Raw genomic sequence first — 16369 nt, forward strand, 5'->3', positions numbered from 1 at the left:
GTGCTGGCTCCCACTGAGGCTGCCTGGCCCAGAGCAGCCCCGGGGACACAGGGCAGAGGCAAAGCACGGTGGGGAGGAGAAAGAGCAGAGACGAGATTGCCCTTGAAAGGCAGAGGTGCTCCGGGGCCCACTCGTGGCCACGGAGCCTGCCCAGAGCTGTGTCCTGCTCGCCGGGGCCTTGAGGGGCAGCTGTGCAGCTGGGCCAAGCTGTGCCAGCAGCTCCAGCCGTGCTGGGGAGCCTTGCCAGCTCTGGGCCCTGCTGTGCAGGAGGCTCCCTGTGTGCCACTGGCACCTGGGCCCTCAGCCACCTCCTCTCTCCACAGTCGCGCTGCCGCCGCTCCAGCATCCCGGCCGAGAAGGCGTGCCTCTCCCTCTCCCCCAGAGAGCCCAGAGACCGTCGCCTTTGACAGCTCTCACCCGAGGCCTCGGCAGCAGGAGTTGCCCAAGAAAGCAGAGCACCAACCCTCCGTGCCTCCCCCACGGCCCCCCAGCCCGGCCTTGAAGCGGAAGCCTCCCGAGATCCCCCCACCTCCACCCCTCCCGAGCCCGCCGCCCTGGTCCAACTAGGACTTCAACTGGGCTAGCCACGCAGGGCTTGGGCCACCAACAGCTTGGGCACCTGCTCTCCTCTACAATTAGCCCGTGTTACCTACGGGCAACAGCCAGAGTCCGTTTTCATACTCTTGGACCTTCAACAGGAAGGGCTGAAGATTCTTCCCATACCCTTTCTCATCCTTTACCTCTTTCATTTTCATACAGTTGGGTGCTCGTTGCATCTCTTAAAGACTTTATTAGCACTGCATGTTTTGCCTTAGCTGTCAAGGGAAAAAAAATAAAAACATTCTTCAGTTCTGATTTCATTTTTAGTGCGATTTGGCCGCTCACATTTTGAGGAATTAATTTTCCACGATACTTCTTCCCTTTTTCCTTTCTATCCATAAAAAGTTCATCTGGACAAAAAAATCACCAGCATTACTGAGATTTACCTCAAAGCCCAGAGGGGAATCTAGCACCAAATATTCTTCCTCTGCACTGCACAACAAGAAATATTCAGAAGAATATTCACTGGCAGCTGAGGCTCGTGGAACTCCCAGAATACTGAGCCTGCAGAGGAGGCACATAGCCCTGGCAGTGGCTGAGGGGACTTCTCCTCACAGACTCCTCTGAAAGTGTGTCACTCCAGGAGGAGAAAGCCTTTAAACCTGTGCCTTACCTTCTTCCTGTGCTAAAATGTAAGGTTCCTCCTGAGCTACAAACAATTCTCCATTCCTCAACAAAGCTACTCATGTTCGTGACTTATCTTAAAGAGCAAAAGCAAATGCGGTCAGAAATTTCTCATCAAAGCCTGTTTGCAGAGAAACGCCACCATATGTGAGAAAATAGTTCTTAGCATCAGCTCAGTCAAACGAAAGGCAACCCTGAACTGAGCAGCGCTTTAAGTGAACTTGAATTCTCTTTCCTCACCTATCAGCCGGGTTGGTTTGCTCTTTTTTGTCCTAGAGAGAACATTAGAACAATTTGCTCTTGGCAGGACTCCTTGCATGGCTCCGGCTGTAAATGTGTTGGGCTATAGCACAGGGCCAGGGGGGAGCTCAGCAGCCTCATCAGAGCCCAGGGCCACGGCCCTTCCCTGCCGGGGCCCGAGCCTGGCCCGGCCCGGCCTGGCCCCAGGGGATGGGCTCCGCCCGCCCGCTGTGCCCGCAGACAGGCCCAAGGCTTTGCAAGAGGCTTTCTCCCAGCTTTGCAAAACCTCGGCCAAGTGACCCTTTGCTGTGCTGAGAAGAGTAAAAACCCCCTCAAAGGTAACCCCGCTGCACACCTCATGAGGGGTGCCTGCACACCTTAGGAGAGGCCGTCAATACTCCTTTGTGATTCCTGAGGGATCCCTGCACCCCTCGGTATGGACCCGAAAATATCCATGTGTGCCTCATGAGGGATCCCTTCACCCCTCAGCAGGGACCCCAAAATAGCACTGTGTGCCTCATGAGGGACCCCTTCACCTCTGAGCACAGATCCCAAAATATCACTGTGTGCCTCATGAGGGACCCCTTCACCTCTGAGCACAGATCCCAAAATATCACTGTGTGCCTCATGAGGTTCAGGCCCAGGTCATCCCCCAGAAGGCAATGTGCCCTCAGCCCAGGGACGCTCAGCATGGACTCCCCCAGCCCTCGGGTCCCCACCGCTGGTCACAGCAGCCCCTGCCTGGCTCCTGCCTGCCCACACCATGGGCATCCACGGCTGCTCCTGGCCATGGAGCTCAGCCAGCGCTGCTGCCGGGTGGGCTTTGCTGCTGCTGCCACCCGGACACTGGGCTGACAGCTCCATTTCTTTATTGCAACAGAACAGCCCATTCGGGAAGTGCTGCAGTGCCCGATTTCCTCAGCCCGACTAGCTGCCAACACCAACACCCAGAGTGGGCCGCCCCCAGAAAACTGTCAACTCTGGGGTTTGGCTGTAGGGCACGGCTGCTTTACAGCACGGGTGGAGTGCGCGGGGGTAGGGACAAGGAACAGGGAGAGGTCTTCTGTATGTTTATTCCCCGCAGTGTCAGCGACAGAAATACACTGAATTAAAGGCCTACACTGATTTCCAAACTGCGGAGGTGCCTGGGGAGGATACAGTCTTTAGCCAGTTGGGAGAAACTGAGGGTGGAACACAAGGCGGGGAATACATTGTTTAAACCAATAGGGGATTAGAGGGGAGGAGGACAACTTAAACAAACCAATAGAGTTTCAAAGCATCCCAAATGGACAGGGAAGTTTCTAGAGAAAGGGGCAGGATTGGGGAGGGATTGACATTGAATGGGAGGAGGAACAGGGAACAAAAGGGCAGGACTTTGGGGAGATGGACAAGTAGGGGAAAGCCAACAACACGGGGGGGGGGGGGGCGGGGGGGGAAGGAACAACCCATTGGCAATAAAATGTGGTATAACAATACCAAATAAGGGGGTGTCATAAAACTGACTACTAGGACCGCATTACAATCAAAAACATGCACTGCAACAGGGAAGCTCTCAGTCAGGGCTGTGTTGAGTGCTTCCAAATCCTTTCCAGCATCAATAGAACGTCAAACTTGCCCTTATCCCATGCAAACAGAGTGTTCCCCAACAGCAAACCATTCCAAGGTCCTCTGAGAAATATGTATTTTATGATTGGCTTTTTGCTAATATAGCAGCCATAGAACACTGCAATTTGTCAGAGAAAAAGAATGTATTGCTCTCCTATCAGAAGAAACTAACTTCTTCCTGCGTCGCTCAGCCCTCAGGAAGCCGGTTAGGATTAAGAGGGAGAAGTTGACGAGGACCAGACAAAATCCTGTGTTTGAATGGAAGTTATGCATCATATACGAGATGCACAAATATGCAACAGGTTATTGTTTTTAAGGGTTAATCCTCTGTTAATGTCTGTCCTTTTTCGGGCTTATGCTGCCCAGAAAATAGGTACCCAGATGTCTGTAACTCTATCATTCTATTGTCTCCTATTGTCCTAATCCAAATTGTCCAAAATTTTTAGCACTCTAATGATATTGCTATTTTTATAACCAATTTATTAAAAATAAAGTTTTACAATTTTACAAACAAGTGATTGCCATTTTTCACACCCCTCCTGGGAATCAGGAACACGTGTGGTGGGGCCGGCTGCAACTGTGGGAGCAATGGGAAGCGTCAGCCGGTGCTGTGCTGCTCTGCTGAGCTGGCAGCATGGTGGATGCGGGCAGGACCTTCTCCGTTTGCCCCAGAGCTGGGGCCTGCAGGCACCTTGCCGCCCCTTGGCACAGGCTGTGCCACCCAACAAAGCCCAGCAGGCCGGGAGGAGAGCCCGGGGGCAGCGCAGGTGCTTGGGCAGTGGCTGCTAGGAGGGACACGGGCCAAAGCCATCCCTGAGCAGCCACTGCCAGCCCTGGCCCTCCCTGCCCCGTGACAGCTCCCCCAGCCACAGGGAACTGACTGACAAAAACTCCACAGCCAGCAAAGAGACTGTCCCAGTGATTGTCTGCTGCTCTTCTTCCCTGCAGTTGGTCTCAGAAACAGCCCTCACACTGCTCTTAATGCCCACCCATGGGCTGACCAGCCCCTATGCTTTTCCAGTCTGCTCTCAGAAATTTTGCAACAAATCCACCAATAAATTCCAGGTTAACTCTGGGAATTGCACTCTACAGTTTGCTTCATTTTTTCCCAATCCCTGGAATTTCCTGTATATACTAATTGTCTTAATGACCTCTGATTCTTTTCAGTGTTGTTTTTTTTTTTGTATTGAGACAGATGAAACAGCCTTATTGGTTTTAGTATTGGCAGGTCTGGTTTTTTTCTTAGCAAGGTGGTTTACTTATTATCTACATGTAAACATAGTTTTACTTATGGTATTTTTTTCCCCAATTACTTTGGCAATCTGTCATTCACTTCTTAGTCAATGTTCCATATATGAACAATTTTGAATCTCTTTTTATAGGAATATAAAGATCTCAGAAACCTGTCTTTTTAATTTTGATGACACTCTTTCTCCTGATTCCCAGCTTTTACAATGATCCTTTTTGAAACATCCCTGAGGATAGGTAGAGTTACTTGGGAAATACTTGGCTTAACCTGGGAATGCATTATTACTTTTAGTGCTATAAACCTACATTGCTTCAAGCTTCACAGCCACAGTCATGATTTGTGGCTCAAGGCATGGATGCCTGTCTGAATTAAAACAATGTTTGTGAGGCAGCTGAAGAGCTTAGACCTCAGACATTGAAATTCCTGGGAGGAGGAGGAGTAGGAAAAAAGGATAAAATCATGTTTCAAAGGTTTTTTTTTTCACTTCTAGTATGCCAGAAATATGGTAGACTACACGTGTCTTCAAGTGTCATTTAATTCCAGAACAACTCTCTACAATGCCAGTCACCAGGCCAAATTACTCAAGACTTTGCAACCTAATGCATCAGCTTTAGTTCTAGTGACAGGTAGGCCTTAATTCCTGTCCGATTAGAGCAAATCCACAAAACAATCTTGCCTCTGTGTGAATGGCAAGAAGAATTTGCTTGTGAACAGGTGAATATGTCCCACTCAATCATGAACAAAATTTGCCTTGACTTGGAAGCAAGTTGACAAGGAGCAATGCAGGATTTGAGTTTCATTCAGTGATAAATGGGGCAAGAAGTTGTAGCAAATTCCCTGTTTTGCAGAACACAAGTACTGATACAGCCAATAATGCACCCACATGAAGGGATCTTCAGGACATTCCTTTATTTCTTAACTAGGAATGGGCAGCAAAATGCTGGCATTTATCTGAGCTACAGCAGTGTTCCTCCCCTGTTTCTCCTTGAGCACACTGTCTGTTGTTTGCAGACTTCACTGCCCAGACCATGAATGCTCTCAGGGCCAATTGCTAAAGGACCCAACTACCAAAATACAGGTGCCACATAATCACCCCAGCACTAATCCAGCACTGCTTTGATAGTGCCCAGGAACACAGAATGGCTTGGCTTGGAAGGGACATTTAAAGGCCATCTAGTCCAATGCCCTGCACTGAGCAGGGACACCTTTAAGTAGGTCAGGTTGCTCAGAGCGTGAGCTTGAATGTTTGCAGGGATGGATGTCCACCTCTCTGGGCAACCTGTGTCAGGCTTTCAAACCCTACAGTGAAAGAATGGGTTTCTTTTGTCCAGTCTGAATGGACCGTCTTTTGGACTAAAGCCATTCCCCCTCGCTCTGCTCACAAAAGGCTCTACTACAAGTTCTGTCCCATCTCTTTTACAAGCCCCCTTCAGGTACTGAAAGGCAGCAATCAGGTCTCCCTTGAGTCTGCTCTCTTCCAGGCTGAACGCCACCAGCTCTCCCAGCCTGTCTCCAAAGCAGAAGGGCTCCAGCCCTCAGAGCATTTTGTCCCTCCTCTGGACTAGATCCAACAGGACCATGGCCTTCCTGTGTAGGGAGCCCAGAGCTGGATGCAGTACTCTGTCGTGGTAGAGATGGAGACAGTACAAAGCAACACACTCCGTTTCCAGAAGGCTTCAAACCCTGTTTTTATTCTAGCATGCATGCTTGTTCTGCATTCTTACAAAGCTCATAAGTTTGCACTTTACTCACTGGTCATGAGAGACAAGCAAAGTGCTTCTTGGAATAGGCAGTTCCAGATTTATCTTATTTATCCTTCTTTCTTTCTTGGTTTCTATGTCAACAACCTTGGTAGGGATTCTTTCAGGGCTAAACATGGATCCTCTTATCAAACTTCTCAATGACTCACAGAGGTCCCTGTAAAACCTCTTCCACAGTACTCCAGGTGGGGTCTCACCAGAGCAGAGGGGTGGAATTGTTGGAAAAGAAATGAAATTTAGCAAAATGTTTTATTATAGTTTAGTTATGAGTTTTGTGTGAATTGGTTTGTAAAAATAATTTTGTAGCCGTTGATATTATGTGATTGAGTTTGTGTAACCCTGGCAAGTAGCTTTAGAAACCTAATAAACATTAAGCCAGGGTAGGAGAGTAAGAAGACTAACCGGTTTGGGGATAGCATACAATAGGACAGGTAGAAGATTTATGATTTTGCTCGTGAACTAGGGAATGTATTACAAGGGTCCGTAGTTTGGCGAAGGGCCACTGTTTCTTGGAGACTTTGCGAAGGGCCACTGTTTCTTGGAGACTTTGTTATGAATTGCTTGTGTATAAAAGGAAAACACCCATGTGTGAATTTTGGGGTTCTGTTTTTGGGGACGCTAGTCCGCAGGCCCCCGGGCCCTTCAATAAAGCGCCGCACAAAACTTATCCGAGTTTTGTGTCCTTTATCATTCGGGCAACAGTTTTCTGGCGACCGCGGCAGGACTCCGAGGGTCGCTGGGGCGGTTCGCGTCCCGATCCACTCCAAGCCGGCGCCGAGCACTTCTCGGAGGAGTCATCGGTCGTGCCCGACCCCCCGCGCCTGTCGGACGACTGCAGAAGGTAAGCCCGAAGGCGCTTTATATTGGAAAAAGGTGATAATTGGATTTGGTTTGGTGGTTAATGGAAAAAGCCTAGGCTCCGGCCATAAGACGTCTAGGGTACGCAGGTCCGGAATTCGCCTCCTGTTGTTTTTTTTCTTGGGGAAGGACGGCGAAAAGGTATATTGGTTTATTGGGATTAAAGGTGGAATAGAAAAAAAAAAAAAAAAAAAAAAAAAAAAAAAAAAAAAAAAAAGAAAAATTAAAGGCTGTAATATGATGTCTTTTAAAACTTTTAAAACTTTGGTGCAGGCCAATGGAAAAATACCTGGAAATACACCATTAGGTTGTATATTGAAAAGGTGGAAAGGCGAAGGCTTTTCTCAAGAGTTAGATAAGAGCAAAATGATAGATTATTGTAACCGTTGGTGGCCTGAATATGAGATTGGGGAAGCGGGATGGCCAGTGAATGGTACACTGGAATTGGGGATAATGGAATCTTTGATGCACTTTTTGAGGAGGAAAATTCATTAGGGGACGAGGTCGGGGAGGAGCTAATCGTGGACAGAGGGGGATGATGAGAGGTCGGGGAGGATTTGGGTTTGCACCTAACACGGGGAGGTTGGATCCAAACCGGTGTGCATTTTGCCGACAATTGGGGTTAGTTGGGAATACTCATGTGGGAGGATTTACGGGAGGACCAACAGAGGCAGCTCAAGCACTAGTTTTGGGAAATTATCAGAATCAAAGCTGACTAGACAAAGACCTGAGGGTAGTTTTAGAGATAGATGGGAAGGGTCAGGAATTTATGGTAGACACTGGAGCTACATATTCTGTACTTAATAGATTATTAGGACCTTTGAGTGACACAACTGTACAGGTGGTGGGGGCAACAGGGAAGCTAGAGGAACAACCATTTTTACAACCTTTAAATCTTAGGTTTGGGGGGGAGGAATTGGATCATCAATTTTTGTATATGCCAAATTGCCCCACACCCCTTCTTGGCAGAGACCTATTGTCCCGACTTAATGTGAAAATAATATTTGAAGGGGGAAGGGTGAAATTGGAGATATCTGAGGAACAAATAGCAGGCATTTTTGTGATTAAGGAAGTAGATGCCTCTCCTATTCCAGAAGAAATTGAGCAGGCTGTAGTACCCTGGGTGTGGGAGTTGGGGGTCCCCGGGAAATCTAAAGCTGCCCAGCCAGTAAAAGTGGAACTTAAGGAAGGGGCCCGACCAGTGAGGGTAAAGCAATACCCCTTGAAGCTTGAGGCAAGGAGGGGAGTAGCCCCGTTAATTAAACAATTTTTGGTTCAAGGAATATTACAGGAATGTGAATCGGAGTATAATACTCCAATTTTTCCAGTGAAAAAGCCTAATGGTAAATATCGTTTGGTACAGGACTTGAGAGCGATTAATGAAATAGTAAAGGACATACATCCAGTTGTTGCTAATCCTTATACATTGTTAACATCTGTATCGGAGGAGTTTAAATGGTTCTCTGTGATTGATCTTAAAGATGCTTTCTTCTGCATCCCACTGGCAGTAGAGAGTAGGAAATATTTTGCCTTCGAGTGGGAGAGTCCTGATTCTGGGAGAAAGAGGCAGCTTACGTGGACCAGACTGCCACAAGGGTTTAAGCTCAGCCCCACTATTTTTGGAAATCAACTGGCCAAGGAGCTGGAGGAATGGAAGATAACCCAGGTAACAATATCTCCATCCTTGTATGTAGTCCTGCAGTACGTGGACGACATTTTTCTGGCCACTAAGGAAAGGGACATGTGTGTGGAATTAACAATTAAATTACTTAATATGCTTGGCCAAGCAGGGTATAAGGTCTCTAAGGAAAAGGCTCAATTGATCAAAATTAGTGTTATTTATCTCGGTTGTGAGATCACACAAGGGCAGAGACGTTTGGGAGTTAACCGAATAGAGGCAATATGTGCTATTCCTTTGCCTCGTAACCATCAGGAATTGAGATCTTTTCTAGGAATGGTGGGATGGTGTCGACTGTAGATCATGAACTTTGGTCTCCTAGCCAAGCCACTGTATGAGGCCTTGAAGCAGCATCGGTTGGAATGGACGACACAACAAAAGAAGGCCTTCCAGGAATTGAAGCAGGCACTAAAGGAGGCCCCAGCCCTAGGACTCCCTGACCTGACCAAGGAATTCCAGTTATATGTAAATGAGAGGCAAAAACTGGCATTGGGGGTCCTCACCCAGAAGGTGGGATCATGGAAGAGGCCAGTAGGATACTTCTCTAAACAACTGGATTTGGTAAGTTCCGGGTGGCCCTCGTGTTTACGAGCCTTGACAGCAACAATAATCCTTATTCAGGAGGCCCGGAAATTGACTTTGGAGGCAAAAATGAAAGTGTTTGTTCCCCATATGGTCATGGCTGTTTTGGAGCAAAAGGGGGGTCACTGGCTATCATCAAGTCGAATGTTGCAATACCAGGCTATCCTGAGAGAACAGGATGATATTGAAATAAAGACTACTAACCATGTTAATCCAGCAGAGTTTTTACGCAGTGACCAGGAGGCTGAGGGACTGGTGCACGATTGCGTGGAGGTAATTGAACAAGTGTATGCCAGCAGACCCGACCTAAAGGATGAACCATTGGAAGACCCTGAATGGGAACTATACACTGATGGATCCAGTTTTGTTGAGAATGGGACTCGCTATGCTGGGTATGCAGTGGTAACATCGGATCAGGTAATAGAAGCAAAGGCTTTGTTACCTGGAACTTCAGCCCAGAAGGCAGAGGTGATTGGACTCACCAGAGCTCTGTACTTGAGCAAGGACAAAAGGGTTAATATCTGGACAGATTCTAAATATGCCTTTGGTGTGGTTCATGTGCATGGGGCGTTATGGAAAGAAAGGGGGCTTTTGAATTCACAGGGAACCAATATCAAGCACCGGGAAGAAGTGCTACAGCTACTGGATGCGGTACATAGTCCCAAAGCAGTTGCAGTAATGCATGTTAGAGGACATCAGAATGCAGAAGGAGAAGTTTACAGAGGAAATCGATTTGCTGATGTTACAGCACGGCAAGTGGCACGGGAAGTATGGACTCAAATGGCATTGGTACCGGTAAGAACAAATCCGGCTACCCCATACCTGAATCAGGAGCCCAAATATTCAATAGAAGATGGAAAACTAATAAACTTGCTAGGGGCACAGAGGAATCAGCTCGGGTGGTATGTTACGCCGATGGGACAAATAGTGGTACCGACTCGCATAATGAAATTTATTTTGGAATCAGAACATAATAAATGCCATTGGGGGGCAGAAGCATTGGTAAAATTTTTAAAGAATGAGATAATCTCTAATCAGATGTTAACAATGGCAAAAAGAGTTAATGCAATGTGCCCGGTATGTTTGAAAAATAATCCAGTAGTTAGGAGACAAATACAAATGGGAAAGTTGCAAATTGGGCCACAACCAGGAGATTATTGGCAAGTTGATTTTTCTGAATTGCCTAGGGCACAGGGATACAGATACTTGTTAGTGTACGTATGTACGTTTTCAGGGTGGCCAGAAGCTTTTCCGTGTAGAACTAATCAGGCTAAGGAGGTGGTAAAAACCTTGTTAAAAGAAATAATACCAAGATTTGGAGTACCCTTAGGATTGTCGTCAGATAGGGGTCCACATTTTATAGCCGGGGTAGTGCAGGAATTAGCACGGATGTTAGACATAACCTGGAATTTGCATACTCCCTGGAGACCTCAGTCTAGTGGGCAGGTGGAAAGAATGAACCAAACTCTGAAAGGACAAATCAAAAAGATTTGCCAGGAAGCTAAACTGCACTGGCCTCAGGCTTTGCCTTTGGCCCTACTCAGGATTCGAATTAAACCGAGGGAAAAGGTAGGCGTAAGTCCATATGAGATACTATATGGCAAACCATATCATGCAACTGTATTAAAAGGAGAGGTACATGTGAGTGGGGATCAGGCAATTGCAGAATATGTTATGTCACTTAATAAAATCTTGAATTCTTTAAGAAATACGTTACAGTGGAATAAACCGCTCACGCTGGAGAACTCTGTCCACGACATCCAGCCTGGGGACCAAGTGTACATCAAGAAGTAGATTACGGATCCGCTACGAGAATCATGGAGCGGACCCCACCAGGTGATGATGACGACCTACATGGCGGTGAAGGTCCAGGAGATGGACGCTTGGATCCATTACACCAGGGTAAAGAAGGCACTGTTCCAATGGGAAACCCAGATAGTGTCTCCAACCCGGATGATCTTCCGCGCAAAGCCGCCTTCTTAATTATATTGCTGCTAGTAATCATGAGACTGGTACCCGTTCAAGGGTCTATTTTAGTACAGGCTAAAGAAACAAAGGTTACAGCCATGGAAGGGATGGATGTTCAATTAACTTGTGTTATGTTTCACAGCCAGAAAGTTGAGGCCAGTGAAGTTATTGCAATATGGCAACGGGGGGCTGAAAGAAGCCGAGGCAAGACAGAAGTCGGTTGGGATTAGGATAAACAACAAGGAAACACGGTACTGAATCTTACTAAGGTAACCACAAACGATACGGGAGAATATACATGTTTGGTCAAAATACGGGATAGTTTTGATTACAAAAGAGTGAGTATGAGTGTTTTGCCATGGACAAGGGATCGTGCTGGGAGGAAGCAAAATAGGGAACTGACCTGGGACAGAGTAGAGGACGGGACGAGCTGGTGGGAGAAGGGAGGCAAAGGTTGTGGGTGGTTGAATGTCGCTAATCCTAGAATAGGGAATGCATGGTGGAGGCATGACAGAATGATGTCATCCTCACAGGGACACGGTGGAAGGAGAAGACGGGAGGCTAATGATACAATAGAACGAAATGCTGAGCAGGAAAACCTAGTGGTAGGATTAATTAGGGATTTTGGGATCATGCAGAACGTGACTAAAATAACAGCTTGTCTGCCATTACCACAGGCTGCAGGTGAACCAATTCCCTGGGGAATAATACCGGTAACCAAAATGCCTGAATCATTCAAGAATGTTTCATGGTCCTGCCAGTCAGTTCCTAAACAAGTAGAGGTATGGAGGGATTTGTGCATGACCATTCGGGCTATGACTAAAGAGGAATGTGAAATGAAACCAAATCATTTTGGTTGGATTCAAAATACCAGGAGGTGTTTGATTGCAACCCCAGTAGATGAGCCATGCAATACAGTACGAATAAGAACAAAATCCCAACGAAATGAGATGAGTTGTCAGAATATCACACAGAATTTTGATACCTGGAAAAGTTGGAAGACATTGTGGGGACCCAGTGTTTTGGAACACCATAGTTACCTTGGGGAAGTACAATGGTGCATCCAATGGTCAGGGGTAAAGAATCAGTCACATTATAGGGCCATCATCACGTCTACATCTTCCCGAGAGTTCAGACCGCAGAAAGAGGATTGGAATTGTACTGAGGTTTTTACATGTGATACACCGGAAGACCGAATTGGATTGGTACCGGTGAAAATGGCATTAAAATGGGGATGTGAGTGTAGGGGGTATAATCACACGGTTAGCAGAGACTCCATGGATGGACCTATAGATTGCAGATATACCACAGTGCACAGTCCTGGAAATCTAGTCTGGGTGTTGGGACACGGACAGTGGACCACACATTTATCTTTAGATGGATCAGTAACACAAATTACCCTAGGGGTTCCCACATTGTGTCCATACTGGAAGCAGAATAGATTGATTCAAAGGAAAGGACTCAAAAAGAGGGAAGAATCCCTAGAGGAGCAGTGGCATGAACCTGGCACAGGAGTACAATTTGGGTGGATATTAGAGTCATTATTCCCTCCGATAGCAACATATCGAAATAGGGAAATGCTCAACAACTTGTTAGGACAGACAGAAAGATTGGCAGCAGCTACTAAGAAGGGATTTAAAGATCTAAATTTGCAATTGCAAGCTACATCAAGAATGACCTTACAAAACAGAATGGCATTGGATTTGCTACTGTTAAAAGAACATGGAGTTTGTGGTTACCTGAGTAGGAGAGTAGATCATTGCTGTGTACACATTCTAAATGTTACACTTGAAGTGGAGAAAGATATTTCCCAATTGGCAGAAGTGGAAACAAAAACCAAGGAAATTGAAAGGGAAGCACAGCATAATTGGATAGGAGCAGTATTTGATTCTTTGGGGCTTCACCTGTCTGGCTGGATTACTTCCGTTATACAGTATGTACTAATGCTTTTGGTATTTTTGGTGACTATATGGATTGTATATAGATGTCTTTTAGGTGTGATTGAAAAGGAAAGGAAGCGATCTATCCGGTTGCTGAAGGTGATGACCCGTGGGCGGCAGAACGAAGAACATGCCCCACCTTGCTATGAAGATGTTACTGTCAATACCGTTGGTTGAGCATCCTTGCAGCAGGACTGATGGATGCTCAAAAGGGGGGAAATGTTGGAAAAGAAATGAAATTTAGCAAAATGTTTTATTATAGTTTAGTTATGAGTTTTGTGTGAATTGGTTTGTAAAAATAATTTTGTAGCCGTTGATATTATGTGATTGAGTTTGTGTAACCCTGGCAAGTAGCTTTAGAAACCTAATAAACATTAAGCCAGGGTAGGAGAGTAAGAAGACTAACCGGTTTGGGGATAGCATACAATAGGACAGGTAGAAGATTTATGATTTTGCTCGTGAACTAGGGAATGTATTACAAGGGTCCGTAGTTTGGCGAAGGGCCACTGTTTCTTGGAGACTTTGCGAAGGGCCACTGTTTCTTGGAGACTTTGTTATGAATTGCTTGTGTATAAAAGGAAAACACCCATGTGTGAATTTTGGGGTTCTGTTTTTGGGGACGCTAGTCCGCAGGCCCCCGGGCCCTTCAATAAAGCGCCGCACAAAACTTATCCGAGTTTTGTGTCCTTTATCATTCGGGCAACAGAATCACCTCCTTCAAGCTGCTGGGCACTCTCCTTTGGATGCACATGGCTGGCTCATGTGCAGCCTCTCATCTTGCAGCACCCCCAAGTCCTTCTTGGCAGGGCTGCTCTCCATCCCTTCATGGCCCAGCCTGTGAGATCAGCTGGGCTGGGACTGTGTCACAGCCCTTGGACAGAGCAGCTCCCTGCCAAAGAAGGCAGATCCCAGTGCCCACACAACTCCACCCTGGCCATGAGGTCACAGCAGGCTCTGAGGTCACAGAGGTGCCAGAGCCCCGTGGTTGCACAGCAGCACAAGGAGCGAGCAGTCAGTGCTTGAGCACAACTGTTGCGGCAGCAGCAGTGGCAGTGGCAGCAGTGGTGCTGACATTGGGACAGCGGTGTCAGGACAGCGGTGGCAGCAAGCGCTGCGGGACTGGCAGAGGGCAAGGCACCATGGCCCTTGCTCTGCGCCTCTTCCTCCTGCTCCTCCTGGCCGTGGCCCTGCCTGCCAGGGCTGCCCAGGCTGCTCCGCTGCAAGCGCGGGGAGCAGGTGAGCCGGCAGCCTGGCTCCCCTTTCCCGGGACAGCGCTCCCTGCTCCCCGGGAAGCACTGGGGATGGTTTTCCCCAGGGTATTTAGGGAGGGTTTCCACTGGGGGCGGGAGAGAGCGCCCATGGGCCCTGGGCTGACCGGGGATGTGTCACAGGGCCTGCAAAGAGGGTGGAGAGTGACCAGGAGCCAGCCCAGAGCTCCCCAGGCCCCTGTGCAGTTTGGGCTTGTGCATTCACATGTGGCTCCCACAGCCTTACATGGCCCCCTTGCAGTGCCCATTTACTGTAAGCAGTGGGGGATCCCAGCACACCATGGAAATGACCTGGTCTTTGCCCTCTTCTAGACTGGGACGATAAGATGGCTTATATGGAAAAGCTGGTGAATGACAATATGAAGACTCTAGGGCATGGTGGAGGCAAGTTCTTTGTGTTCCTTTCCTGAAAAATAATCAGTGTCCATGTGGCAAGGGCTCAGTCATGAGCCCTGTCCCTTAACACAATCTCTGGCTTTAAAGAATCTGGAAATCTTGCCCTGCTCCCTTCTGTGATCCCACAGGATCGCTGTCAGTGGGAGGAAGGATCATTTAGCTGTCCATCCTCCTCCCGTATTCAATGCCAGTGTGTCCTTCTGTGTGCTCTGTGCAGCCACAGAGAAGAGCAGAGAGGGAAGGGGCCGGGCCCAGGGCTGTGCCCTGGGGCTGAGCCTCTCTCAGCTCCTTTGCCGGCCCCAGGGAGCCTGAGGTGCTCCTGCTGCCACTGCCAAGCCCTGGCCCTGCCTGGGGCTGGGTTTGGAGCTGCAGCAGCTCCAGGGAGTCCTTTCTGCCCCGACTGCCCCACAAGGGGCTCCTTCCATCCCAGTGTGGGGCCACTGCAGGCACGAGGTGCCCCTGGCCCTGCTCCTGAGTGGAAGGCTGAGCTGCGGGAGTGCCTTGGAGGGCACCAATCACGCAGGTGCTCTCACTGCCACTTGGGCCTGAAGGAGAAATGGAACTTCCCATTAAGGTCCTCCTAAATGGAAGAACCGAGACATAGGAGACATGAAATCCTTGGAGGCAGCGAAACATCTGGAGCAGATGCTGAATGACCTGGAGAGACGCCGTGGTGGGTGCGTTTCCCTCTGCCTTGTCATGGGGCTCAGCAGCCGGGGGCTTTGGCTGCACATCTGGACACGCCGTGCCCGGCACAGCGGGAAGGGATCCATGGCAGCCTCGCTGCCCCGCTGCTGCTTCCACGCCCTGCAGGGCTGTTTGCCAGCCTGGCCTGGCTGCAGCTTCTCCCCAGCCTCTGCAGGAAGGCATTTGGCATCAGTTCACAGGCAGCCCAAACTGCACCACGAGCCATAGATGCCCTGAGATCCCCGGCAATTTTCTAATCTCCAGTCAGATCAGGTGTAGGGGCTTTTTCAGTCAGGGAGGTCTCTAGCCCAGCCCCAATAACCTGGCCATTTTCCTGATCCTTATCCACGACTTGACAAGTATTGTCTCCTGAAGTTGCCACCTCCTGCAATGGTTCCATCTGACCCAGCTGTCCTTTTTCCTTTCTCAAGCGATGGAGCAAAAGTCCATGCAGGTGGGGCCATATCCTGTAGGAAGCAATGGCTTTGTGCCAGCCACTGATGCAGGAAAAGAAGGAGATGCCAGACATGGGCACAGGTACAGGGGATAATTGCTCCACCAGGCGCAGCCCTTGGTGGGGCTCTGTGGCGTCAGCTCTTTTCCCCAGGGCCTGCCCTTGCCCAGCCCGGCAGCAGCCAAAGCTGGAGGAGCCTCTGGAGCTCGTCCACAGCCCTGGGGAAAGAGGACTCGTGCACCAACATCGCTCCCTCTGCAGCTGCTCTGGAGCTGGCTCTGAGTGCCCAGAGGCCCAAGGCACAGGAGCAGCCCCGAGCGGGAGCCCTGCCGCCAGCCCAGGGCCAGAGCCAGCCTTGGCTCCCGACTGGGCAGGGGCTGCACTGGGTCCTGACAGGGCCTGACTCTGTGCCCTGGGGCTGGGGGAGCTGTCACGGGGCAGGGAGGGCCAGGGCTGGCAG

Source organism: Zonotrichia albicollis, unplaced genomic scaffold (assembly GCF_047830755.1).
Source record: "Zonotrichia albicollis isolate bZonAlb1 unplaced genomic scaffold, bZonAlb1.hap1 Scaffold_99, whole genome shotgun sequence".
Classification (NCBI taxonomy): Eukaryota; Metazoa; Chordata; class Aves; order Passeriformes; family Passerellidae; genus Zonotrichia; species Zonotrichia albicollis.